Here is a 26,555-nt window from a genome sequence, read left to right as displayed (position 1 = left end):
CCAATAGGGTGTAAAACTAAATCTTCCAAGTGATGAGACACTTTCAGATAAAAGTAAAAACGTACAAAGTGTCAATCAACAGAATTAGAGAAAGCTTAAGACGGTTTTATGATGTTTTTACCTGCTGACACGGTCACCATTGTCCCTTTCCCCCAGTAGTCGAAGCTGGCACAGTGAGTGGTCTGACCAACAGTTCCTACAATCATCCAAGGTAACAAAAGGACCTGAATGTCTACTCGTAAAATGCCATAAAAATACCTGTTGATATTGTCTTTAAGTTATCCTTGATGTGCGTTCTGACTTTTGGTATCATGGATCATTTTGAACATTCTCACAGATGCCTTTAAGTAACCTAATTGTTTTCATTCATGATTTCACTGATTTTAAAATGAAAAAGAACGGTCTGCTTACCAGATCTTAGTGACTGTTGTCCCAAGTTATCCCCAGTAGTCGAAAAAGCCGTTGTAACAGTGATATGTTTTATCTGCTTCTAAAACCCAATTATGCCTTCTTTTATACCGAAAGAAAAATTAATGCTTCACTAACCTCACATAGTGTGCACTGTTAGAAGAAAGTGACTCAAAACAAGCATATTGTGTTTTGAACCAGCTAATACATCTTATGTCCCCCAAAGAACATACAAACAGAGTTGCTCAAGAAAAGAGAACTAACAAATGATCACTCACAACCAACAACAAACAAAAAAAGTCTCCAAAAAACTATAATGAACAAATGCTGAAAATGAGCTTTTAACCTCTCAATTAGCTGGAGAGCAAAACAAAAGACTCTCCTCTGTCACCAACCAACTGGTTCACTCTCCTCTGTCACCAACCAACTGGTTCACTCTCCTCTGTCACCGTCTCCTCTGTCACCGTCTCCTCTGTCACCAACCAACTGGTTCACTCTCCTCTGTCACCGTCTCCTCTGTCACCGGCATTGGCCACCCATGGATGTATAGACCCTAGCTGTGCCACCAGAGGTGTTGACCAGCAAAGGTGAAACGCCTGGAGGCCAATTAGGTGACCATCAGTGCGACTCCTCACTAAATTGCATTTACCCAAACTCAACAACCGAACGAAAAAGATATCCCAGTTACAAATGAAATGCAGGATACTGCAACAGTGTTTGAATGAAAACCCAATAAAAGTGTTCTGATACACACCGTTACGCTGCAACGAAACACCCTCAGTGGTTCCTAAATCAGACTACTGGTAGACAGAGTGTGGCTAGGGAGTGCTGTGAAAATAAAAATAAAAAATTCTGTGTTTGGCAGTCCACAGCTCATTTTTTATTCTGCCTTAAAGGGAAAATGTCCATACTCACCCTGACAGTTTGTCACTGGCAAAATTAGAAAACTCTTAAGTGTCACAAAACTTTGGGGAACACTGACTACAGATTACGTGCCTGCAACGTCTCATGCTATTTATTTGGCCACTTCTCACCCTCAGAGTAAGACATGAAAGACTTGAATTGGATGAGTTTGTAGGCAAAGTTTCTGTCCAGGTCTGATGGATATGCAGCAGAGAGTGCATGTACCTTTTCCACTATGACATCACTGTGAAACACCTGATCTGTCATGAACAGAACTCAAAGAGACTGACCGGTCAAACGCTTGGAAGCGACCAAGCGATGTTCAAGGCCAATAGCTTATCAATGACCCCAAACAATGTTTCTATTTTGACCCTCTCCCTCCCCTCAACTGTTACACCTGACTCTGAGCTCTCATCTGCAAATGTTTTGCGTTTCCTCTTTCGCTGACGATCGTGCTTATATGACTGAGAGACGCCTGTCACATTTAAGGCTGCCGTGTCAAAAGTCTTAAACTGGTCTCACTGTCCCGCCATGAAATCCCTCAACGAAGACAAAAGCTGTGCTGTTACAGAGATGTCAATGTCACTTTTCTGTAGGTGCATGTTTGTAGCGTGGAACCGGTCAAATATGACGTCGCAGAAATATGCACACCATTTCTTAGGTGTCCAATTTAGCACATAGTCCAGCTGCCTCAGTTCGAGTATCTCTTTTCTCATTATCATCATTGCACATACCACCCAAGGCCTCTCTAATGTGGGTGTCATTTCTCCACAGTGCCTTGGTTGACTCTTCCCAAGCACTCCACCAAGTGCTGGACAGCGATTTTAATGTCAGTCTGACATCTGTCTTCTGAAAGACCTTCCCCCATCTGTGTATGGATGAAGAGCAAAATGTGTACAGTGACTGCAACATGTTAAAACGCCTCTGCACTACTGCCGTCTAACACTACTACCGTTAAGTAAATGCGCTGTGAAAGGCACATACTCTATCAGAGTTTTTTTTTGTTTCAGGCGGGCCTGTAGCCCATTGTATTTTCCTGAAATGATGCTTGCATTGTCATATGACTGACCTCTACAGTTTGAGAGGTCCAACCCAAGGCCCTCCACCATCAAAGTCACATAGTCAGCTAAACTTTTACCTGTGGCTCTCAATCGTCTCAAAGCCCAGGAATCACTCGACCACATTCCCGCTGCTGTTAGCAAACCAGAATATGAACATCAATTGGTCCACGTGTGACTGGTCTGCTGTGGAGTCAATAATTATTGAAAAATATTTGTGACAGGGTCTGTGTGTTTTAGTCAGCAAGTAATTTTTTGTCCAGCAAGGTAATTTTTCTGTTTTTTTCCAGATTAAGAAGGCGCAGATTGTAAGCTTTCAAATGATGTGTCATACATTGACATCTGAAAATGCGTATTTGAATGTTGATACCCCCCAAATAAAAAAACTGAGAAATTCAGCCTCAAAGTTTTCAAAGACACTTTTCACAGGCAGGTAATGGGTGGGAACAATAGCTGGTTAACTACACCCAAAACCACTCCCCCATTATAATTTTCCACCAAGCGCTCTATCTTGGACTGAAGCTGGGTGTTTTTCACTGCAAGTTTTGGAAGGGGACTGCACCACTTTCAATAAACACTGACTTAACAATGTCACGGAAGTGCTTTGCCATAATGCAGGGTCAGTGACTTTATAGCACTAAGAATGACTTGGTTGCTGATTTGATTCTTGTGAACTGCCCAACTGCTCCTGAGGTGGAAATGATGATTCTTGTATAGCATTAGCTGTTGAGGGTTCGCCTTCAAAGGAGGGCTCATGTGACAACATTACTGGAAACTGAACTAGTGCTAGTTCCTCCCTCACAGCTGACAATAGTGCTGCTGTCATCATTATTACTATCAGAGGGATTTGGGGAATGAGTCAGTCCATTTTGATGAAACTTGGGTGAATGATGCATCTTGCCATAGAGATTGTTTATAAACGTGTAAAGCGGAGAGCTAGGAGTGGCCTATAGCCTAATGAATTTGTGAATAATATTTTGAGAAATCAATACAGAATCCAGACTGATAATGTATTAAATAAGCACTACAGCTTCCAGTAACATTTCAGTCTGGCTACGAATGCAGCTGTAGGAGTGTAGCCTAAAGCAGTCGACCTACTGTATAGCCTAACACATTTCAAAATTGATTGGCCATGGGGTGCAACAGCAAAAGCTGCATCTTGAGTATTCAAAGGTATTTGAGTATTCAAAAGTATTTGAGTATTCAAAAGCAGTCTTTGCATGGGAATAGTATAGTAATTTGTAATAATTGCGGAGGTCGTCTGTGATCTTAATCCCATGTGAATCTGCCATGTCCGTAATTTGTAATGTAAAAATTCAACAAATCGCAAATCAACAAAACATGGTCACGGTCATGTGATAATATTAGTCCAGTGCAAATTGACATCTCAGTGTTTTGGGGTCATTTGCAAGGTTTGTTGTTTTTCCGCACCTTTTTTCTGTTTTGTTTCCGGTCAAGAATTATGAAGTTTTGACAGCATTTGGGGGACAAATTTTGCTCAAACATTGCTTTTGTCGTTCAGGAAGGTGATGTTATACAAAGCCTTGACATCATATCTGGGTGATAATGTCAGTAAATTTGAGTAAAATACAGACTTTGCTTATCCCATGCGAATGCTCTGCATGAAACACAGACGTGGGGGAGGGGTAATTTCTACATCACATGAGGTCCCCAAGTAATACTAGTCCTGTTCAAATAGGGCTTAAGACAAAAGAGTGCTAATTACTTGAACCAAGCTTCCTTTGTTACCAGCCTCTTGTTTACCTGGCTACATGCCACTTTAGCTTCAGCTTGGTCTGATGTATAGATTAGAAATACATCTAAAAATGTTTTTCGTAAATGTAAATGTCAACTGAAACATGTTGATTAAACTGTTTGATTAATCAACAGTATGAATCTCTACAGCCCTACTACCTACTTCACGATAGAACAAGTGTTCAGTTGCTATTCTTTCAGGGTTTTAATAAAAAAATAAAAGTGTTCAATTCGCTGTTACTGTAAGGTTTCAGCAACTGCCCACAGTGTGTTTTTTAGCAACAGACTATAAACTTAGACAAGCAGCTTGGTTCATATTATAATTGTGGTGTCTTTAGCCCCTGTTCAAATGAGGTTTTAATGTGCCTACAGTCTGCAGAGAGGAAGCACCTGTTCTATCAGCGTGGTAAATCATGAGGCTGGTTTCCTGTCTGTTGCTGCTCATTACATAAATAGTAACCAGTACAGATATCCTAAGGCCAACATGACCCCACTATGTCTATTATTACTGTTCTGCCAACATTAACAATTACTTAGTGTACATATATTATTATTATACAAATATATTATTACTTAAGGGGTGGTTCACTATGTTGACACTTAAATTAATTTCTAGATATTTATTATGTTGTCGATACTGTAGATCTAGATGTTATGTTAGGTGCATATCTTCTTTTTATTTAGTTAACAGCCCACTATCTTTTTTTTTTGTGATCAACTTTTTTTATTTTTAAACAACTCGACAACAAGACAGGTACATTATAAACAATAACGACACATACAACACGGCACAGTAAAATAAAACAAGAACCAAAAATAAACCACAACAAAATTAAAATGACGACCTCCCACCCCCCCACCCCCCCACCCGGGATCCAGGCTATTCGCTACATCAAGTGGTTATACTAAGCTTTTGAGGCTCAACGAAATTGAGTTCCACATCTCCAGTATTGGCTGTTTTGCCCCGTGCATCCGGGCTGTTGATAGCTCTAAGTAGACTATGTCTAGGTAAGTTAGGACCCAGACTCTCCGAGCAAGTGTATGGGGAGGCTTCCAATGTGTGGCAATTAACTTTTTAGCTGCTGTAATTCCGGCTAGTAAGCCTCGCTTCTTGATCAGAGGTAGGCCCACATTGGATAGATTGTTTAAGATAAGTGCAATGGGGGAGTAAGGCACATTAGTCTCAAATAGCTCAGAGAGGTTAGAGGCCACCATCTCCCAGAAACTAGCCACTGGAGGACACTCCCAGACCATGTGCATGTAGGTGCCATGTTCGTGCTTGTTAGCGCACAAGGTGCAAGTAGGATGTGTGTTAATTTTCATCAAGAAAGGTTTCTTGGGTGTCAGGTAAACTCTATGTATGAAGTTGTAATGAATTTGCTGGTGGTCAGGATTTCTAGATGCTAACAGTATGTTGGACCAGACCTTATCCCAATCAAAGGCTGAATCTAGTTCTGGGATGTCGGCCCTCCATATAGTATCCAAAGCCAGGGGTGTGTAAGCGTGTTTAGAAATAAAAGGATAGAGATTAGAAACCAGGCCACTAGAGCCATCAGTGCTGTAAAGGACTTTGTGCAATGGATGTGGTGTGAGAGGAGTTTGCAGAGAGACTCCACTGGCTTTCAGAGCAGCTCTCAATTGTAAATAAAAGAAAAAAGAAGAACATGGCAAACCAAATTTTATGCATAGCTCTTGAAAAGTAAGTAAACCCTCATTTCCGTAGATGTCTCCCAGTGTTTGGACACCTTTCTCTTTCCATCGAGAGAACTGAATTCAATTAAATTATTAAACAATGGAGAGCAAGGATTCCATGCAAAGGGGCAACCACTCAGTTTCTCTACTGCCCTCCATGTCGAAATCAGTTGGGACACTATGGGACCAAATTTCCGGCGACAGTGAATGATGGGAATGTTCGAGTACAGAAGCTCTTGGAGTGAGTGAGGACGCACCAGACTCTCCTCCAGGGCCCGCCATGACACCAAAGCCTCAGGTTGTATCCAAGTTAGCAGAGGTCTAAGTGTAAAGGCCCAGTAATAGTGTTTAAAATTTGGAAGGGAGAGACCGCCGTCTGTCCTGTCTCGCTGCATTGTAGAGAACTTAATACGCGGTCGTTTGCCTCGCCATATAAATTTTGTTACAGCCGTTTTTAGCTTACTCCAGTACTGAGTTGGTGGAGGGAGAGGTAGCATTGAGCTAAAAAAAATTACTCTGGGTAAAATGTTCATCTTAACTATTGAAACTCGGCTACGAAGTGAATTAGGCAGTGAGGACCATCTATTCAGATCAAGTATGATTTTGTCTAATGTGTTACCATAGTTGTGTTTAGCTATTCTAAGAGTTGAAGGGAAAATCTCTATCCCCAAGTATGTAAAATTCTTGACAACTGGAATGGATAGAGGGGCATGGGCATTGGTTATTGCTTGATTCAAAGGTAGCAGAGCAGATTTCTGCCAGTTTATTTTGAGGCCAGATAGTTTACCGTATTGTTCGAGAATAGATAGAATTTGTGGGATGCATTGTATGGCATTATCCGTATAGACTAATATATCATCGGCATATAAAGAAATGTGATGATGTGTTCCATTGATAGAGATCGGAGATAGCATGGGTGACTGACGGATGGTGTTCGCCAACGGCTCAAGAGAGAGCACAAAGAGCAGTGGGCTCAATGGGCAGCCCTGCCTGGAGCCTCTAGATATAGGGACGAGGGGGGAGCAGTTCTTGCCTGTAATTACCATAGCTGATGGATTAGTGTATAACACCTTAATCATATCAATAAAAGGGGTACCGAAGCCCATTGCTCCTAGGACTGCCCATAAAAAGGGCCATTCTAAGCGATCGAAGGCCTTCATTGCATCCAGCGAAAGGACTGCAACTGGAGTAAGTACATTTTGGGCACCATCTATGATATGTAGGAGCCTTCTTACATTATCTGAGGCTAATCTGGATTTAATAAAACCCGTCTGATCGCAATGGACTAGTTTCATCATGTGACCCTGAAGGCGCCGCGCCAGCACCTTGGCGTAAAGTTTAAGATCCGCATTCAGGAGGGACAAGGGCCTGTAATTGGCACATTCTGCTGGGTCTTTGTCTTTTTTAAGCAGCAAGGATATTAGAGCAGTGTTAACATCTCTTGAGAAAGAGCCTTCTTTAACTGAATGCAATATCATCTCTGTGAGCAGAGGGCTAAGCAAGGACCAAAAAGTAAGGTAGAACTCTGGTGGAACAGCCCACTATCTGAACTCTATACTAGTGAAAGCAAAAGTAAAAAAAACTGTCTCCAGTTATACAATTTTGAGCATTATTGACTGAAGGCACATTTAAACTCCTCCTGCTCAGCTACAAATCTCTCCGATCTCCTCCACACTACACCCCATCCAGAACTCTGAGGTCCTCTAACAGGGGCCTCCTCATCCAACCCAGCGCCAAACTCCGGACCTTCGGGTACAGGGCCTTTAGTGTGGCAGCCCCCACCCTCTGGAACTCTCTACCCAAGGATATCCGCGACTCTCCAACCCTGGACATATTCAAAGCTGCCCATAAAATCCACCTATTCACCATTGCATTCAACATACTCTGCATGTCAGCTTATTAGTTCATTCTGCTGTTTTACGGTTTCTTGTTTTGTGTGTTTGTCTCTGGCTCTGTTCTGTTCTGTTTGTCCCATTCCCTTGTAAAGCGACATTGGGTTTGTGAAAGGCGCTATATACATTTAAGTTATTATTATTATTATTATTGTTATTATTGTTATTGTTATTATTATTATTATTATTATTACCCCAGAGTTCTCTCATTAGTCAGCTATCATCTCAAAACTCTCCTAAGTACTTCCATATTTACATGGAAGTAACGCGTAAAGCCACAACTACAAACAAAAAAGAAAAATGTTGTTTTATCATTATTGTTTCAACAAATTTACATTGTAACAATATTGGAATCTCATTGGATTAGAATAACATTTATTGTAGGGACTTTTTCTTTAATTTCAACCCAAAATGCAATGACAGGCCTCGCTTGAAATGTTGTTCATTTCACATTGTCAGTTAAAATGGATCAGTTGGGCATCTGGAATGCATGCATATCAACATTCTAAATGTGACGGTCTTGTTGCACAAGATGCATTATGTCTACTGTACATGTTCTTATTTTATTTGTTTCACTGCTTACACCAGGGTTAATGTGTTAGGCCTGCATACTGTATGGTGGTATTTCATCATGAAGTTTGGTAACAGTGCTCTAAATCAGCTCAGTTTGTGTCAAGTGTTTTCATATGAATAGTCACTTGTCAGTTGAGTCAGCTGCGTGCGCTGTGGGCTGTTAAGGCAAGAAGCTTTGCTGAGGTTTTTGTCATGGCGTGTATCACCGTGGCTCCCACCCCACACAGTGATACACACCATGACAAAAACTCACTCCTCATGCTCCCTCAGTTAAACCCCTTTATATTTGACCTTTTCTATTCCTACCATCAGAAATGTTTTTTAAATAACTTGTAATAAGATGAATAATCAGAAATACAAGATGAAATTAGATATTTATCTCTGAGCATACTTGTTGATTCATTAAATCTAATTTGACTTCTTAATTCATTGACATAAAGATGTGAATTAAAAACAAAAGCCTTATGTGTACAACTACCTTACAATGTTGCAGAATGAATCTAGTCAACGAAACTGCTCAGTACACAATCCTGGTTTCAGCACAGATACACTCTTCACTCTCCACCCAGCATCAGCAGTGGAGAGGGGGGAGGATTTTGTCATGGCATGTATCACTGTGGTCGTTATTTAGCACCGTGGTATGTTCTCATACAAAAACCCCTCTGTCTGTACACGGGGTCAGTAGTATGCAACACCACACAGCTTGTTTTACCCGCATTATGAAAAGGAAACATCTGTAATTCTGTGCCGCCCTGTTACAGATGATTGTAAGTAGTTGTTTTATGTCTTCAAGGAGGGAAAATTAATATGTCTGTAAAAATGAATACATTGTAGTTGGACTAGTTCTCCAGTTGGACTGGTGTTAAATCAAGATGGAATATTCTCACTAAAGGGCCGACGTGCTTATTAACGATTGTTTGATAAGCGTTAATTGACAATAGATACAGGTTTTGGCACCTTTTGTTGTAGATCAAAATCGTACTTTCTTTGCTGATTTTATTGTGTTGATCAGTTATCAATATGCAACAGGATTGAATGATGCCGCTTTCTTTTCTTTCTTTTTTTGCTGCTTTTATTCTATAGATAAATTATGTTTTACTTCTTTTTGTTTTTAATCTGTTCCTTTTATGTTGAATTGTACAGCATTTTGAACTGCATTCTTATGAATGGTGCCATATAAATAAGGCTTATTGTTTTGATGATGATGACGACGACGAGAATATTATTATTATTATTATTATTACTATTATTACTGCACATCTCTGACATTATTGCACATCTGAATTATGCCTAATTCAATTATATTGAAATTGCATACATGGTAAAGATATACCATATTGTATATATATATAAAATATACTACATACAAACAGTGGTAGGATGGTGTCCTATGAGTACAGTAATTCTGCTTGTTGTGTTTGAATGGACTGCAGCAGAGGACAGTACGGCGTTCTACAACACAGAGGTTTTTGTTATGGTGTGTATCACTGTGTGTGCCATCACCATGACACATACCCATACAAAAACCTCCCCACACAACAAGCACCACCTCTCTATCAAACATCTCCCAAAATCTAGTTCCAAAGTTTGTTGTTGTATATACATAGAAGTCTCTTTTCAAGTTTATCTTATCTTATAGTTTTCATTGCCCCAAAAATGTATCTCATTTTTGTTTATAATTTCCAACACATGTTAAAACTCCTGCTGTTAAAACACCTTACTTTTTGTTTATAATGTATTTATTTAATTGATTTAACAGTGTGTCGTGTATACTGCAGGCCTGTGTATACTATATATAATTTATTTGTTTGCTATTTTGTTTTTTGTCTTTGTTTGTTGTTATTGCTGTTTCTGTTTGTTTTAGTTATATATTTAAGTATTTTTTTCCATGTCCTTATGATATCTTGTGGGGAGGGTGGGGTTAGGTATACTGTTGTAATATATTATAATAATCATTAAATGTATTATAATACGAATAGTATTAGAATCAACTGAAAATACTGCTGACTAAATGAACAATACAGTACAAATACAACAGTAAATGTCATGATGAAGTGTTGGTAGTTGTGGTGTGTCTCTGTTAAAAGAATAAATATAGAACAAAAGATACATCCTTTTAAAAAACACAAAAACAGCAACAACAAAAAACAAAGACCAACATCAAAACAGCAAACAAAAAAACTAATATGTACAGGACACACAAATAAATGAAATAAATGAATCATAGTTTGTGTATCGACCTTGAGTTCCCTAAGAAGGCTTATGTAAAATGATGTAGACAGAGTGGTTTCATTATGGTGATAGTACTTTAATACTTTAATAATCACTCTTAATGACCTGTGTTGTGACTGCACACATGCAATAATATTGTCTGCAATCACAACACATGTCATTAAGATACATTAAGATACATACAGTACGTGTCATATAATACATTATTACAGTTTTTCTCTATTGCTTATAACATGTTTTCTCAAAGCATAGCTCATTTTCTCTTAACTCTTAACACAAATCTGAAAACTCACACACAAAACCCTAAACTCCACAAATCTCTTGCAAAAGCAAACACTGCATTCAAAATAATGTTATGTCTTCTCAAAATGAAATGTTGTCTTCAAATGACAAACACAGTAACAACACTTGTAACAACCAATTGAACCCTGATGTGCACAATGGAACATACTATGATAAGATTATCAGTGGGCCTTTTGCCTTTTCAGTGTTACACTACAGACGTACAGTAGCCCTTTATAAACTGTTATGTTTTCATACTCAAATATAAAACACACAAATGCAAGAATAGAATGCTTTTTTATTCGTATATGTACACATCTCAGCAATGACAGTTGGATTTGTAAAGTGTTCTTCATACAGAACAAAACATTGAAAAAAGAAAATATATGCATTCTCTACACAAAGGCCACAAGAACTTGTCAAATGTAGAGACTTGTGTTTAGTGTGTTGTTAACTGTGTGGTTTAGAGCTGCAAAATGAGTGATAAGCAAGAAATGTGTTTGTCATTGTTAAGAATTGGTGTGAGATAAAATACACCAGTTTCAGGTTTTGGTCATTGTGTTTGAGGTTCCAATGTTGGTGTTAAAGCGATGGAGAAACGTGTATCTTTGATTGATTGATTGAAAACTTTATTAGAAGATTTGCAGAAGTAGGTACATGAAAGTACATATTACATACAAGGTCAACTAACAGGATAAAAACCCAAGAAAGCCACTGGCTTATTTCAATTGGGGTCCTTGATTCTCAATTCATCGTTACATGTAAGACAGACAAAAAAAACTAGTACTATCTACAAGATAATACAGACAAATAACTAGTACAATCTACAAGATAAACATACGTCCAACATGGGAAGAACAATACAACAAAACATAAGGTATGTACAGCGGGTAGGACAGGTGGGGACATACACCACAGGTGGGGGCGGGGGACAAAACACAAAGTATGTACAGTGGGTAGTTCGGGCAGGGGGACAGACATATAATATGTACAATGGGTAGTTCGGGCGGGGGGACAAAACAACAAGTATGTACAGTGTGTGGTCATGGTGGGGGGGGGGTACAAAAACACCAGTAGATTTAGGCGGGGGGGAGGGGGGGGGGGGCGACATAATAACATTGCGTTTGCTCAGAGTGTAGACCAGGTAGGGGGGTGGGACAAAACAACTAGTATGTGCAGAGGGTATTTCGGGTGGGGGTGGGGGGGGGGGGGGTGTGGGAGACATAACAACAAAACCACAAGAATATATAGAGGGTAGTCCTGGTGGGGGTGTAGTCTTTTAATTAGATCTTTGATTTAGAGGGTCCAGTTACGGATTGCAGCCTCCTGTAAATGTTTTTTGAGAGTGGTTTTGAAGGTGGGCAGTGTTTTGCACTCCTTTAAGATTATAGGAAGGGCGTTCCACATTTTTACTGCATAGTTTGCAAACGAGTTTAACCCCTTGTTTGTGGTGCAACGCGGTTGAACGTGGTTCGTGGAGCTTCCTCTGGTATTGTATGTGTGGACGTTGTTCACTTTTTGGAAGTATGTTGACAGGTACTTGGGTGTCTTTGTGGTCTCACATGAAAAGAGCCATTCAGGAGCCATTCAGGAGCCATCCTTGAGCCTAACTCCCTCTAGAGGACTGAACAGGAATGGTTCATCATCACATCACATCACATCACATCACATCACATCACATCACGCACGCACGCACGCACGCACGCACACACGCACACACGCACACACGCACACACGCACACACGCACACACGCACACACGCACACACACACACACACACACACACACACACACACACAGTAAATCACTTGAAAACACAAGGGGAGCCTGTCCTTGCAGATTAAATGTGACACATTCTAATGCTTTGGTCCTCATGTCGGGATCCGATGTAATGATCAGACTTTTCTTTCTAATTTTGTTTAATACATTGTTGAAAATCAATGACACATCGCTAGTCAAATAACAGCTTGTTTTGTGAGCCTGTTAACAATATAAAGTACTGTTATAGTTAACTAGGTAGCAGTGGGAGTTACTCACCGAATCCATTGCATTGCAGTATTTTTGCTTGACTAGCGAGTTTGTGTTGTGATTCACACATATGTGACTGTCACATAGTATGTGACACAGTCTGGTGAAAAGGTCTGCATGCCGACAATTCTCAAGTAGTTAGATGTTAGTATAGCGAAGTTTTCTTTTTAGCTGCTAGGTATGGAGGACAGCTCGTGCCACAATGAAGTACGATACACACATTGAAATGCAATACATGTGTAACACTAAATACAATGCAAAAATATGGAATATTTGTGCCAAAATAAAATCAATACAGCAGTATACAGCATTGCATTTCGACATGTGTGCATTATATTTCGATGTGAGTTTTGGCATGATAATCACTTTTGTCATTATGTAAATTCTAGTCATGTTATAGGCTGGTTTCCTCCATAGGGGAGTTGGCTAGTAACTTGGCTAATTAACTCTAGCAGACAAACCCACATCACATCAGCCAAAGTAGTGATACATACAATTCCACGACTGGATAATACTTCATTTCCAATCATAGTTAGCTAGCTTACTTACTTAGATGGCTTACTTACTTATCAGATGTACATTTGTGATAGACGCGTATCTCTGGATTTTCAGCCTCCTCTACCCCATGGTCTGTATGATGTGAATCGGGGCTCGATTTATGTTGGCATGGCCATTAAAACACCAGGAATGCATCAACCAGCATCTACTGTACCATCAGAATAACATCTTTGTAGTAAACATGTTTTGGGGTAAATTCAACATTTGGTTCAATACAAGTATAACAATAAAACAAAAGCCCTAACAAATTGAGTGAATGAATGATGAATGCTTCTCTGACCTTGATATTGACTTTATAACTATAATACACATGACTCTTCATTTCAGATCTTCCTTTTGTTTTTTTGTTCTCTCAGACTGTTGGTGTTGAAATGGGGATGATGCAGACAGAGGGTAGAGAATGGACTTGTCTCAGTGACTCTCACAGGGAGAGATGTGCTTGATCACTTCTTGTACGACTCTGCAGCCTCCTGTGTCACTGTGGTTCTCTGGCACAATAATAAACAGCAGAGTCTTCAGTCTTCAGGCTGTTCATCTGGAGATACACCTGCTCCTTGTTATTGTCTCTGGAGATGGTGAACCGACCCTGGACTGACTGGGAGTAGTAGATAGAAGTGCTAGTACTAGGATGCATAAATGAAATCCACTCCAGTCCTTTCCCAGGAGCCTGTCTGATCCAAGCCATCCAATTGCCAGCCATGTTTAACCCAGAGGCTGTACAGGTCAGTTTGTGGGATTCTCCAGGCTTTTTAACCACTGGTTCAGACTGTGTGATTGTCTGACTCTGAACACCTGTGGAGACAAAGTCATGTCAGCATGTCCCTGGACAAATCAAACACATCAATCTGTTGTAATAGAATAAGTGTTAGAAGTGTTCACCTATCAAGACCAGTGTCATGAGTAGAAGCACAACAGTAAATGTCATGATGAAGTGTTGGTAGTGGTGGTGTGTGTCTGTTCCTCAGTCTAGTCAGTGCTTCAGTCCCTCTCCTCCTCTCTGCAGTGACAGAAGTAGAGATGGAGGAGATCAGAGTTTTGCATTGACTCCTCCTCACAGGGTGGGACGGTCACATGGAGAGTAGAGTACATGTCGGGGGTTTGGTTTCTGTGTGTCAGCCAGGGAACAGGTTGATGTGCTTTGAGCAATCCCTGAGATATTAGTTCAGTTGGGATTTACTTTTCTTCATATTTTTTAAATACTTTCTTTTTTAATTTTTTGAGACATGGACATGAACACAACATTATCCTTAGTCCTGGAACCCCTTGATAAAAGGATTAAAAGTGTTTACAAATATTATGTACAACAGTCATATAACATTAACAATGAACAGGGGGGAATTAAATACCACAAAAACAACTGGGGATTAACAAAGGGTAGGAGAAGGGAGGGAGAAGGACCATGCGAACGATGTCACAAAATAACAAAACACAGCCCTATTCTTTCCTACACCTCTGACCTACCTATACCACATACTAATGTGGTATATTACCTTGTTGGTTATGAATCAAAGAACAATTCTGAGTTCAAGACGATTTATTTAAAGTACAGGTATACAGATGGTCTGGTCTGCTCTGGTCTGGTCTGATGGTCCGCTGGGGTGATAAGAGGCCGGTCTGCCCCTGTGCGAAGGCCTTTATGTCTTTTCGTATGCAAATATCTACCACAGACCATGGCCTATCACCTTCCCTAGAGATGGTCAAGGGGGAGAGGCCAGGAGGTCCTCCCTCTTGTGAATGACCATCTCCAACACAGAGTCGTAAAACCCCCATTCCCAGCAGGACAGGACATACCATGCATGTGTGTGTGCAATCAAGTGAAAATATACTACACTAACTAACCCGGAACCTAACTACCTGCTACAGAACTACTGGGCGTGAAACCCGCTCGCTTCTTACCTAATGTTTTTAGACAGCGGTTATCTATGTGATGTAACGTATACCCCAGGGTATCTTACCTAGCCCTTCTCCCGTGGCGAGGAAAAGAGAAAACAGGGGTCCATCAACACACTAAACCAACAGCTATGAACCAAAGAAACGACTTCTGGTAACAGATTATAACAAACTAGTCAAACAAAACACCACCCCTTCCCTCTCTCGCTACACATGACAAAACACATATTAAGTAGGAGATGATCTTCTGGGATTGGATGACCGGGGATGATACTGATTGAACACAGGTGAGGGCTGACGAGACAACGATGATGGACAGGACCCAATAACCAACAGGCGAGGAACCACTTCACCTAGGGGGAGACAGACAGAAGCAAAACAAAAACAGACACAATACAAAACATACAAGTCTGTAACAGTGTGTGACTATGGCATGAAAGTGATCTGGGAGGTTGGTGAGTGAGACCTTGGTAAGAGTTTGTACTCACATTATATGATTATCCCTGTTTGTTTTTGTCTGACTAAATATATTATATTTGTACTCATTCAAAATGTATACTGTATGTATTTTACTGCTAATCATGAACTGTTGTGACATGGTGTTGACATAATAGGTGATGTTGACAGAGTGGAGCACAGTCTCAGTGACTCTCACAGGGAGAGATGTGCTTGATCAGTTCTTGTACGACTCTGCAGCCTCCTGTGTCACTGTGGGTCTCTGGCACAATAATAAACAGCAGAGTCTTCAGTCTTCAGGCTGTTCATCTGGAGATACACCTGCTCCTTGTTATCGTCTCTGGAGATGGTGAACCTGCCCTTGACTGACTGGGAGTAGTTGATGGTGCTGCTGACCTGAGCCGCCAGCCACTCCAGTCCTTTCCCAGGAGCCTTTCTGATCCAAGCCATCCAGTAGCCACTGATAGTTAACCCAGAGGCTGTACAGGTCAGTTTGTGGGATTCTCCAGGCTTTTTAACCACTGGTTCAGACTCAGTCAGTGTCTGACCCTGGACACCTGTGGAGATAAAACAACACATATTGAACCAACAATTTATGATAATTTGTATAACACGCACACACACAGTGGATATAATGTTCATATACATTAGTTGCGTAACAAAGGTCATATTGAACTACAGTACGTGGCAGATCAAATCTGTCTGCAGGCAGCCTTCTCACTTACTGTGTATGGACACCACCATGAGAACTAAACTCCAGACAGTCCTCATGTTCACTGCTCAGTGATAGTTTGTTCAGGACTTGCTGTAACGTCAGTCCAAGCTGCCGAGAATGAAGACCAGAGCTGAGTGTCTGATTATAAAGGGATAAAAGGGGAGGAGGACTTTGCATAGACCGCCCTCTAGAGGCTGAAACAGGGACTGAGAGGGAGAGATACTCTGATCTGTTCCTTCACTCTCCCACTATCTGTCTGGTATCATGTATTCTATTCAGATATATTCACACATGTTATGTCTCTTGAAGGCGATGTTGAAAGTCAGAACAAATGGCCGAAGTAATGTGTCCTGGTGGTACAATATAGTCATGTTTCTATTTATTGTATCATTTGGTTTGCTAATCCCCCTTCTGCAGTTCTGTAAAATGTCTGTTGGGAAAACAATGCTTGTTTTGCTATGTTTAACTTTTAAATTGTCGGACATTGTTGCTCCATATTTGGTGGTGGTGTATTGCATAATGCTGTGTGTTTGATTGACTCACTTGGGATGACGTATTTGTTTCACACGTCTCTGTTTGATGATGTGGACCATGATATTGCTTATTTAGCGTATGTCATAGCCTATATTGTATGAATGAATAATCTTTAAAACTGCTTTCGTCAGATGAATGTGGAATAATGTTGCTTACTTTTTCTTCTCACAGTTGTGTTCATACTGTACCATTGTGCTTGTGTTTTATTCACTGGGGTTTATGTACAGGTCTCTCATTGGTTTGGATCACTGTGGAGGGCGTCTAGCACAGTAATACACAGCTGTGTCTCCAGTCTGGAGGCTCTGTCCTTTTAAAGTCACTGTAATGCTAGAAGTGTCTCTGGTGATGCTGAATTTGTTTTTCAGTGAATCTTTGTAGCGCAGGTCTCCATCATGATATATCGTGCCAATCCACTCCAGAGCTTTACCTGCAGCATGCCTTATCCAAGCTATTCCATACACGTTGCTGCTATCAGTCAGAGAATACCCAGAGACCTTACAGGTGAGGCTCAGAGTCTCTCCAGGCTTTACTACCACAGAGTCTGGCTGGGTGAGTTCAAGACCACAGTGCACATCTGTTCATGGAAAACAGACACATTAAAACAACGTCAATGTTCCATAGAGGAAACACAAAAGATAATGTGGCTAGCTGAGGCCACTGATAGAAATAACATGTTTGTGTCATTTGTCAGAAGTTAGTTTTCAAACTCCAACATCGAGAAGGACTTACAGGACGCAGCTGCCAGCAGCAGCAGCAGCAGCAGAGATGCAGGGAACATGGTTGGTGTTGAAGATGAACTGGTGAGAGCTGCTCTTCTCTTCTACAGCTGAGTGGAAGATAGACAGACACTCCTCTTTATACAGATAGATGAGATGTATGACTTTGCATAGTGGAGAGAATGGGCAGTATCAGCTTTTATTTGCACTTATGGTTAGCAACTTAATACACACAGTTGAGGGATAGCAGGAATCGTAGACAAAACTTGAGGGCAGCAATGTTAATACATAATCAAATCTCTAAATGAGCATTGAATTCAATATGTAACCAACCTGTAAGTGTTATTGTTAACAAAAACATGTGATGTAGGAATGCTGCGTAGCATGTAAATTACATGAAATATTTATAAATGATATTAACATTATATTTTAAATGTACTTCATTTTATTCATTTATTTATTTCTAATGCGATTTTTTTCCTGATATGCTACAAATGATTGTGTTCAAAGCTGTTGCTGAGGTGGTTTACTCATGGCCCAAGACAACTAAGATATTTACTTGGCAAATGTGGGTTTCTAATTCATCCATTAGAGTTGCAACTGCAACAAAGTTGAAGGTTACCTAACACTCAGAGACTCTCTCATTGGTCGAATTGAAGCATAATTGTATATATGTATGGGATTATTAACCTTTGAAATACAAGTAAACTATTATATAGGTATATCATAAACATTTTGAGATATGACAATAACGTTCTCATAATATTTAGTGCTTACAGTATTGGGAATTTAATATTTGTGTGTGTGACTCTATGCATGAAAGAGATCTGGGAGGTTGGTGAGTGAGACCTTGGTAAGAGTTTTGTATTCACATTATATGATTATCCCTGTTTGTTTTTGCCTGATTAAACATATTATATTTGTACTCATTCGTAATTTATACTATATGTATTTTACTGCTAATCATGAACAGTTGTGACATGGTGTTGACATATGGGTGATGTTGACATATGGGTGATGTTGACAGAGTGGAGCACAGTCTCAGTGACTCTCACAGGGAGAGATGTGCTTGATCAGTTCTTGTACGACTCTGCAGCCTCCTGTGTCACTGTGGGTCTCTGGCACAATAATAAACAGCAGAGTCTTCAGTCTTCAGGCTGTTCATCTGGAGATACACCTGCTCCTTGTTATTGTCTCTGGAGATGGTGAACCGACCCTGGACTGACTGGGAGTAGCGTTTTGTATCACTATCATACTCAATAATTGCAACAAATTCCAGTCCTTTTCCGGGAGCCTTTCTAATCCAAGCCATCCAATTGCCAGCCATGTTTAACCCAGAGGCTGTACAGGTCAGTTTGAGGGATTCTCCAGGCGTTTTAACCACTGGTTCAGACTGTGTGATTGTCTGACTCTGAACACCTGTGGAGACAAATTCATGTCAGCATGTCCCTGGACAAATCAAACACAACAATCTGTTGTAATAGAATAAGTGTTAGAAGTGTTCACCTATCAAGACCAGTGTCATGAGTAGAAACACAACAGTAAATGTCATGATGAAGTGTTGGTAGTGGTGGTGTGTGTCTGTTCCTCAGTCTAGTCAGTGCTTCAGTCCCTCTCCTCCTCTCTGCAGTGACAGAAGTAGAGATGGAGGAGATCAGAGGTTTGCATTGACTCCTCCTCACAGGGTGGGACGGTCACAGAGAGATAAAGAGAGTCAGAGTTAGAGACCTCAGGGGCCAGATTCACCAAGCGTTTTTAAGAACAAATTTGTTCTTAAGAACAACATTTGTTCTTAAGACAAAACTTAAGAAGATTTGGTATTCCCGAAGAAAATCTTATCTTAACTTTAGTTTTTTCTTAACTTTCTTCTTAAGATTTTTCCTAAGATAGAACTTAAGAACAAATTAGATTCTCCAAAACAAAGTTCTTAGATTTCTTCTCAAATGTCTTCTTAACTTTAAGAGAAGCTCTCACCTGTCTTAAAGCAGCTAAAGTGAAAGGTAAGTCTTACTTGAACAATTTTGTATTGCATTTATTTGATTTTATTAATATTTAGTTTAGCCCTAGACAATGTGTTAACACATATTGTTAATTCAAGTTGGTCAGAGTACTTTTGTGTGAATGTTTTGTGTGAATGTGTGAATGTCTATCACATGTTTGTATGTTTGAGATATAACTGAAATGGGCCTTTCAGCCTGTGTCACATGTAGGCCTATTCCTAGATTACACCACAATGTACTCAGAAAGTAAATCAAGGAGGCAGTTGTTGTATTTGATGTATACTACTTAATTAATCATTATGAACATGTTATTTAAGTAGGCCAAGTAACTGAAACAATGTCCTTACTATTATTTATTTTATATTCACATTTTAGATGGAAGTTCTTCATAAGTTCAAAAGAGAGAGAGAGAGAGAGAGAGAGAGAGAGAGAGAGAGAGAGAGAGAGAGAGAGAGAGAGAGAGAGAGAGAGAGAGAGAGAGAGAGAGAGACACACACACAGGTGTAAAAATCACAGTTCAAAATCTAAGAACTTCTTAAGTGAGAAAACTAAGAAGTTCTTAAGACATAGGACAATTCTTAAGAAAAAAATGGTGAATAGCGTTTAAGAACATTCTTAGGAACATCTTATCTTTTTTCTTAAGAATTGTCTTAAGAATTATCTTAAGAACACTTTGGTGAATCCGGCCCCTGGTCCATACTGTATGTCCTGAATAATGACCCATTAAAAGGCTGGTGGTACTTTACATAGAGATAAAAGAGCTGGTATACAAGGAGGTGAATTAACAACTTGTATTGGATTCAGATAGATGTTTAGTAGAAGGATAATATGAATTCATGTTAGAAGGAATACATCAACCAGCATCTATTGTAAAACCAGTATAACATCTTGATAATGTTTTGAAGTAAATTCAACATTTGGTTCAATGCAGGTATAATACAAAAACAAAGCTCTACATATCAATATCAAAATGAGTTAAGTGAGTAAATGAATGATGAATGCTTCTCTGACCTCGATATTGACTTTGTAACTATGATACACATGACTCTTCATTTCAGATCTTCCTTTTGTAGATGTAGGTCACTCCCTTCTAATTTTGGGTGGGTGAAGTTGAAATGAGGATGTCAATAATCTCATAGAATTATCAGATATGTTTGATTTGTTTTCTATGCTGAGTTCTCATACACAGTATGGGTCATAACTGAGAGCCTGACGTGTTTCTCTCTTGTTCTCTCAGACTGTTGATGTTGAAATGGGGATGATGCAGACAGAGGGTAGAGAATAGACTTGTCTCAGTGACTCTCACAGGGAGAGATGTGCTTGATCAGTGCTTGTACGACTCTGCAGCCTCCTGTGTTACTGTGGGTATCTGGCACAATAATAAACAGCAGAGTCTTCAGTCTTCAGGCTGTTCATCTGGAGATACACCTGCTCCTTGTTATTGTCTCTGGAGATGGTGAACCTGCCCTGGACTGACTGGGAGTAGTAGATAGCAGAGCTAACACTAGGATGCACATAGGAAATCCACTCCAGTCCTTTCCCGGGAGCCTGTCTGATCCAATTCATCTCGTAGCTACTGAATGTGAACCCAGAGGCTGTACAGGTCAGTTTGTGGGATTCTCCAGGCTTTTTAACCACTGGTTCAGACTCAATCAGTGTCTGGCCTTGAACACCTGAAGACAGATTACATAGGCAATGTCAAGGTTAGAACAACATTTTTAAGTGTCAATTTGTCTCTTATCAAATCTCCTCACCTGTTAGATAGGCTGTCAGGAAGAGGAGTGCTGCGGTAGGAAACATGGTGAGTTGTTGAGTTCTCTTAATAGTAGTTCAGACAGTCCACAGATCCTTCAACAGACAGATACATAAAGATGGAGGATGGGAGAGGTTTGCATGAGCTCCTCCTCACTGGGAGAGACGACCAATCACATGAGGCTTTTACAAAATGCTGTAGAATTCCTCACAGTGGTTTCATGTCATGTTGAGATGTCACTCCTCAAGTTCAAATACACCCACCATCACGTTTTCCATAGCGTAGCTTTTCGATAGCGTAGCTGGTTTACATTGGGTATTTGAGGAGACAGTCATGTGACAGTCATGTGTCGCCAAGTCAGAGGTCGCAAGTTCAATGCTCGGTCGAATTGCGCAGCGACTGTTTGCAACCAGACGCTGTACTATGAAGACATACTGTTGAATGAGTCTTTACCTTTCGTTTGACAAGTTATGTTGAGTGACAACGTACAGTATTATTCTCATTGGCAACAACAGCTTCAGGGGGAATTACAATGGGGATCATCAAACGTGTGTCAGAGAAAGCACGTGAACACATCTCTGAATCAATCCCTCTAGAACAGGGGTGCTCATTACGTCGATCGCGATCGACCGGTCGATCGCGAAGGTAGTGTGGGTAGATCACACGGCATTGGAATTTTTTTTTTTAAAAATGGAAAAAAAAAAGTTTTTTTTTTTTCTTTTTCTGTGTGGTCCAGACGGGACGCCTCCCGTCTGGACCACACAGGAGAGGGCATCACTCAGCCCCGCGCCGCCTCACAACACACACACACACACACACACACACACACACACACACACACACACACACACACAGACAAGCACACACACACACAGACAAGCACACACACACACACAGACAGACAGACACAAGCACACACACATGCACACACAGACAGACAGACACACACACACACACACACACAGACAGACAGACAGACACACACAGACAGACAGACAGACACACACACACACTCCGCCGCCCGGAGACGTCGATGGCACCTGGCTTGGCACTGGCCAGTCTGGTGTAAACCACTCAGAGCTCCTGAGTTAATGTTAATGTTAATGGACTACCAGTGTGAATATTTGTTATATAGTTTAATAAATCTCTCCTTTGATTTTGAAACAGTGTAGCGTGGCCTTAATTTGTTATTATTACAGTACATTTTTGTGTTCGCAGCAATGGCAATATGTTTTATTTGGTTGGTAGATCTTGTTGAGCTGGTAATTAGAAAAGTAGCTCACAAGCCTAAAAAGTGTGAGCACCCCTGCTCTAGAATCCTCTCTATTTAATGAACCGTTGGTAAACCTTAGCGTAGCCTGCCCCCTAGAGGCAGGACAGATACATGTGATCCCCCATAGTTGTCCCCAAACCGTGCCTCTCCAGAGGTGACTGGTGGTGACTTCCTATCATAATAATGTGTTGATACTTTATTTGGCATTATGGTCTGCGTCAGTTCTCATAGTCAGTAACATAGGTCATGTGACCTCCGGCTTTATAATGGACTGGAATTTCATTAAAAGACAAAGGCCGCCCCTTTTTGGTTGATGGACGTACTTTCAGGTGACAGGGGTTTTTGTAGGGGTCTGAGGGTTGTTTGTGTCACTGTGGCTCTCGAGCACAGTAATACACAGCTGTGTCTTCAGTCTGAAAGCTCTTCCCTTGTAGAAGCACAGTGCTGCTGGCGCTGTCATAACTGGAGCTGATCTTGTTCTTGAGTGAGTCTACAGTAAGTTGGCTACTTCCACATGTATAGCCAATGTATTCAAGTGTTTTGCCCTCCATCTGTCGTATCCAATGTAGACAATAAGATGAGATTGAGAACCCAGAGAATTTACAGGAGATGGTGAGAGACTCTCCAGGCTTGGCGACCACAGGGCCAGACTGGATGAGCTCAACATCACAGTGAACCCCTGCACAGAGAAAATATAACATTAAAACACATCATGAACAGTTCATTCATAAGCACACCTAACCTAAAGAGGTTTTTACCGTTATTGACACATTTGATTATAGGTCTCCGTTAAGTTGAACAGAGAGACTCACAGGACACAGCTGCCAGCAGCAGCAGCAGCAGAGATGCAGGGGACATGGTTGGTGTTGAAGATGAACTGGTGGCAGCTGCTCTCCTCTCTACTCTCCAGGGTATAGATAGACACACTAGCACTCTCTCACACACTGGTGTTTATATGACGGAGTAGAGGAAACGAGAGGAAGAGGGGCCATGGGGCTATTTGCATAAAGGAGGCAGATATGACATGACCAATCATATACAGTGTTTAAAAATATGAGAGACGGTTGTTAAAAACATGAGAGAAGGTTGTTCGGCAAAAGACAATGTCAGCTTTAGTTTTTTTTTGTCCTGCCCGAGATGGTTTCCAAACACAGGCTAAAGATGTGTGATCATTCCATGGATGAATGGATGAATGGACGAATGGATGTTTACTCTGCAGGTTGATAATAGGTTCACATGTCATTCTGAACATTTGGATTATGATGCAAAATAAGTCACTGCCCTGGCCAGCCCTAGCAAGTCACACACTGAGAGAGAGAAAGATGTTTGACATATGATGTCAGAAATAGTAATCCATTCTAACTGCATGGCGGGAAGATCATACCTAGAAGTTATCATTCTAAATGGGTAACAGAGAAGGTATCATTCTAAATGGGTAACAGACAGGCAGAAGGCAGGCGTACAGGGATGAGGTAGAGCAACTGAGCAAGCTGTGCAAGGTTAACAACCTGCTGCTGAACAAGTCAAAGACCCAGGAATTCATCGTAGACTTCAGGAGGAAAAAGTCCGAGATCCAGCCCCTGCTCATCGACGGAGAGAGCGTGGAGAGAGTCTCTACCCTCCGATTCCTGGGACATCACATGCGGGATGACCTGACCTGGAAGGACAACACAAAAGGCACCATCAAGAGGGCACAACAGCGGCTATACACCCTGAGATGCCTCAGGAAGGAACACAACAAGCAGGAGATACTGGTGGCCTTCTACCGCGGCGCAGTGGAGAGCATCCTCACCTACGGCATCTGCAACTGGTTCTCCAGCTGCACAACAGCGGAGAGAAATGCGCTACAGAGAGTAGTGAGAACAGCACAGAAGATCACCGGCGCCCCCCTCCCCTCTCTGGAAGAGCTGTACAACACACGCTGTCTCAGGAAGGCCTCAAAGATCTCCAGGGACCCGACCCACCCTGGGCACGTACACTTTACCAGGCTGCCCTCGAAAAGGAGGTTCAGGACCCTGGCCGCTAAGACAAACAGACTAAAGAACTGCTTCTACCACAGGGCCGTCCAGGCCCTGAACACAGCAAAGACCTAAGTTCTGGGCCCTGGACAGTCTGGACGGATTGTATGGCAGCTGCTGGACTGAAAAAAAAAATCAGGTGTAGTGCTGAGGCACAAACATGTAAATTTCAAGCCTACAAACTGTGACACTTTAAATAACGTGAAAAAATACTATTGTGCAATATGACAACCCTAGTTGACTATCTGTGCAGTATAGTACAGTGGATTGTGTACATAGCCTTTATTTATGTAAACCAGCTCCTTACCTTCTTGTGATTTTTTCTTTTTCTAAAAGTGTTTTTTTTCCCCTTTCCTAACACCAGGGGAGCCACCCCTCCTAAATTTCCTTGTTTGGTACCTGTACTGTAGCAATGACAATAAAGTCCATTCATTCATTCAGAGAGACAACAGTGGTCGTCAGTCTAAACATGATATGGGGCCGATTTCAGAGACAAGGCTTAAGCCTAGTCCTGGACTAAATCACACTTTCAATGTAAAATCTCCATTGAAGATGTTTTTTAGTCTAGGATTAGGCTTAAGCCTTGTCTGTGAAACCGGCCCATGATGTTTTTGTACCAGTCTCTCGTTGAGCCACATCACTGTGCCGCCTGTTTTGGCACAGTAATACACAGCTGTGTCCTCAGCCTGCAGGCTGGAGATGTCAAGGTACAGCACGTTGGGGCTAACGTTGCTAACCCTGTGGATGGTGAACCGGCTCCTAAAAGAGGCAGCGTAATCTACTTTCCCACTGCCCCAGATGATCCCCATCCACTCCATTGCTCTCCCAGGTCTCTGTCGTATCCAGCCTGTTCCATAGTCCTTCAGGGCGTAGCCGTGGACCTGGCACGAGAGCTTCACAGACTCTCCGGGGGCTTTGACCTGAGCAGGGGAGGAGGCCAACGTGATGCCCCGTACATCTGACAGAGAACAGTGGAGGAAAGAGAGATGAGAGATACATAAAGAAGATGAAGAGCAGAAGGGAGTGGTATTGGCATCCAAATGTTGGTTTGTGGCCTGAATATGTAGAGCCCTGCCCTAGCCCTGAGTGGTTAGATTCCTGCCCTAGCCCTGAGTGGTTAGATTCCTGCCCTAGCCCTGAGTGGTTAGAGCCCTGCCCTAGCCCTGAGTGGTTAGATTCCTGCCCTAGCCCTGAGTGGTTAGAGCCCTGCCCTAGGCCTGAATGGTTGGAATGAAAGTCCTCCACTTACATGGCAGACAAACCAGGAGGAGGAGCGGAGTAAGAAACATGTTTCTCTCTTGGATCCCAGGAAGTGTGTGTGGCAACAACAGACAGAGTGGTAGCAGTGATGAAGTGTGTGTGTGTATATGTGTGTGTGTGTGTGTGTATATGTGTGTGTGTGTGTGTGTGTGTGAGAGAGAGAGAGAGAGAGAGAGAGAGAGAGAAAGAGAGAGAGAATGTGTCTGCCTGTCAGAGATGAAGGCATAGATATATAAGAGGCGCTTATTTGCATAAGCTAATATCTTATAGACCACACAGGAGTCACACCAGAGATATCAGTCTTAGACTTGAAAATGTATGCATGAGTATGAACATTTTACATACTGTGTACACATACATACATACATACATACATACATACATACATACATACATACATACATTATCTTATTGTCTGATATGTCAATTCTCTCAAATGTAATATATTCATGATGTAATATTCTGTTCTCTGTGAAGGTTTGGGAGGCTCTGGTGACTTCCTATCATAATAATGTGTTGATACTTTATTTGTCATTATGTCTGCATCAGTTCTCATAGT

At 41.2% G+C, this 26,555-nt stretch overlaps 2 gene segments (V, D, J or C); both read right to left on the bottom strand.

The window, feature by feature from the left end:
- Positions 1 to 21,048: 21,048 nt before the first annotated feature.
- LOC308157781 (immunoglobulin heavy variable 3-48-like) lies at positions 21,049 to 23,576 on the bottom strand. The segment is given in 3 exons: positions 23,531 to 23,576; positions 23,323 to 23,397; positions 21,049 to 21,365 (listed from the first exon to the last, which is right to left on the bottom strand).
- Positions 23,577 to 24,102: 526 nt separating this feature from the next.
- LOC308157780 (immunoglobulin heavy variable 3-9-like) lies at positions 24,103 to 26,025 on the bottom strand. The segment is given in 3 exons: positions 25,986 to 26,025; positions 25,354 to 25,694; positions 24,103 to 24,117 (listed from the first exon to the last, which is right to left on the bottom strand).
- Between the last annotated feature and the right edge of the window lie 530 nt (positions 26,026 to 26,555).

The sequence above is a fragment of the Nansenia antarctica genome, assembly GCF_963989245.1.
Source record: "Nansenia antarctica genome assembly, chromosome: 5".
Classification (NCBI taxonomy): domain Eukaryota; kingdom Metazoa; phylum Chordata; class Actinopteri; order Argentiniformes; family Microstomatidae; genus Nansenia; species Nansenia antarctica.
This window is presented reverse-complemented; position numbering and strand designations above follow the sequence as displayed.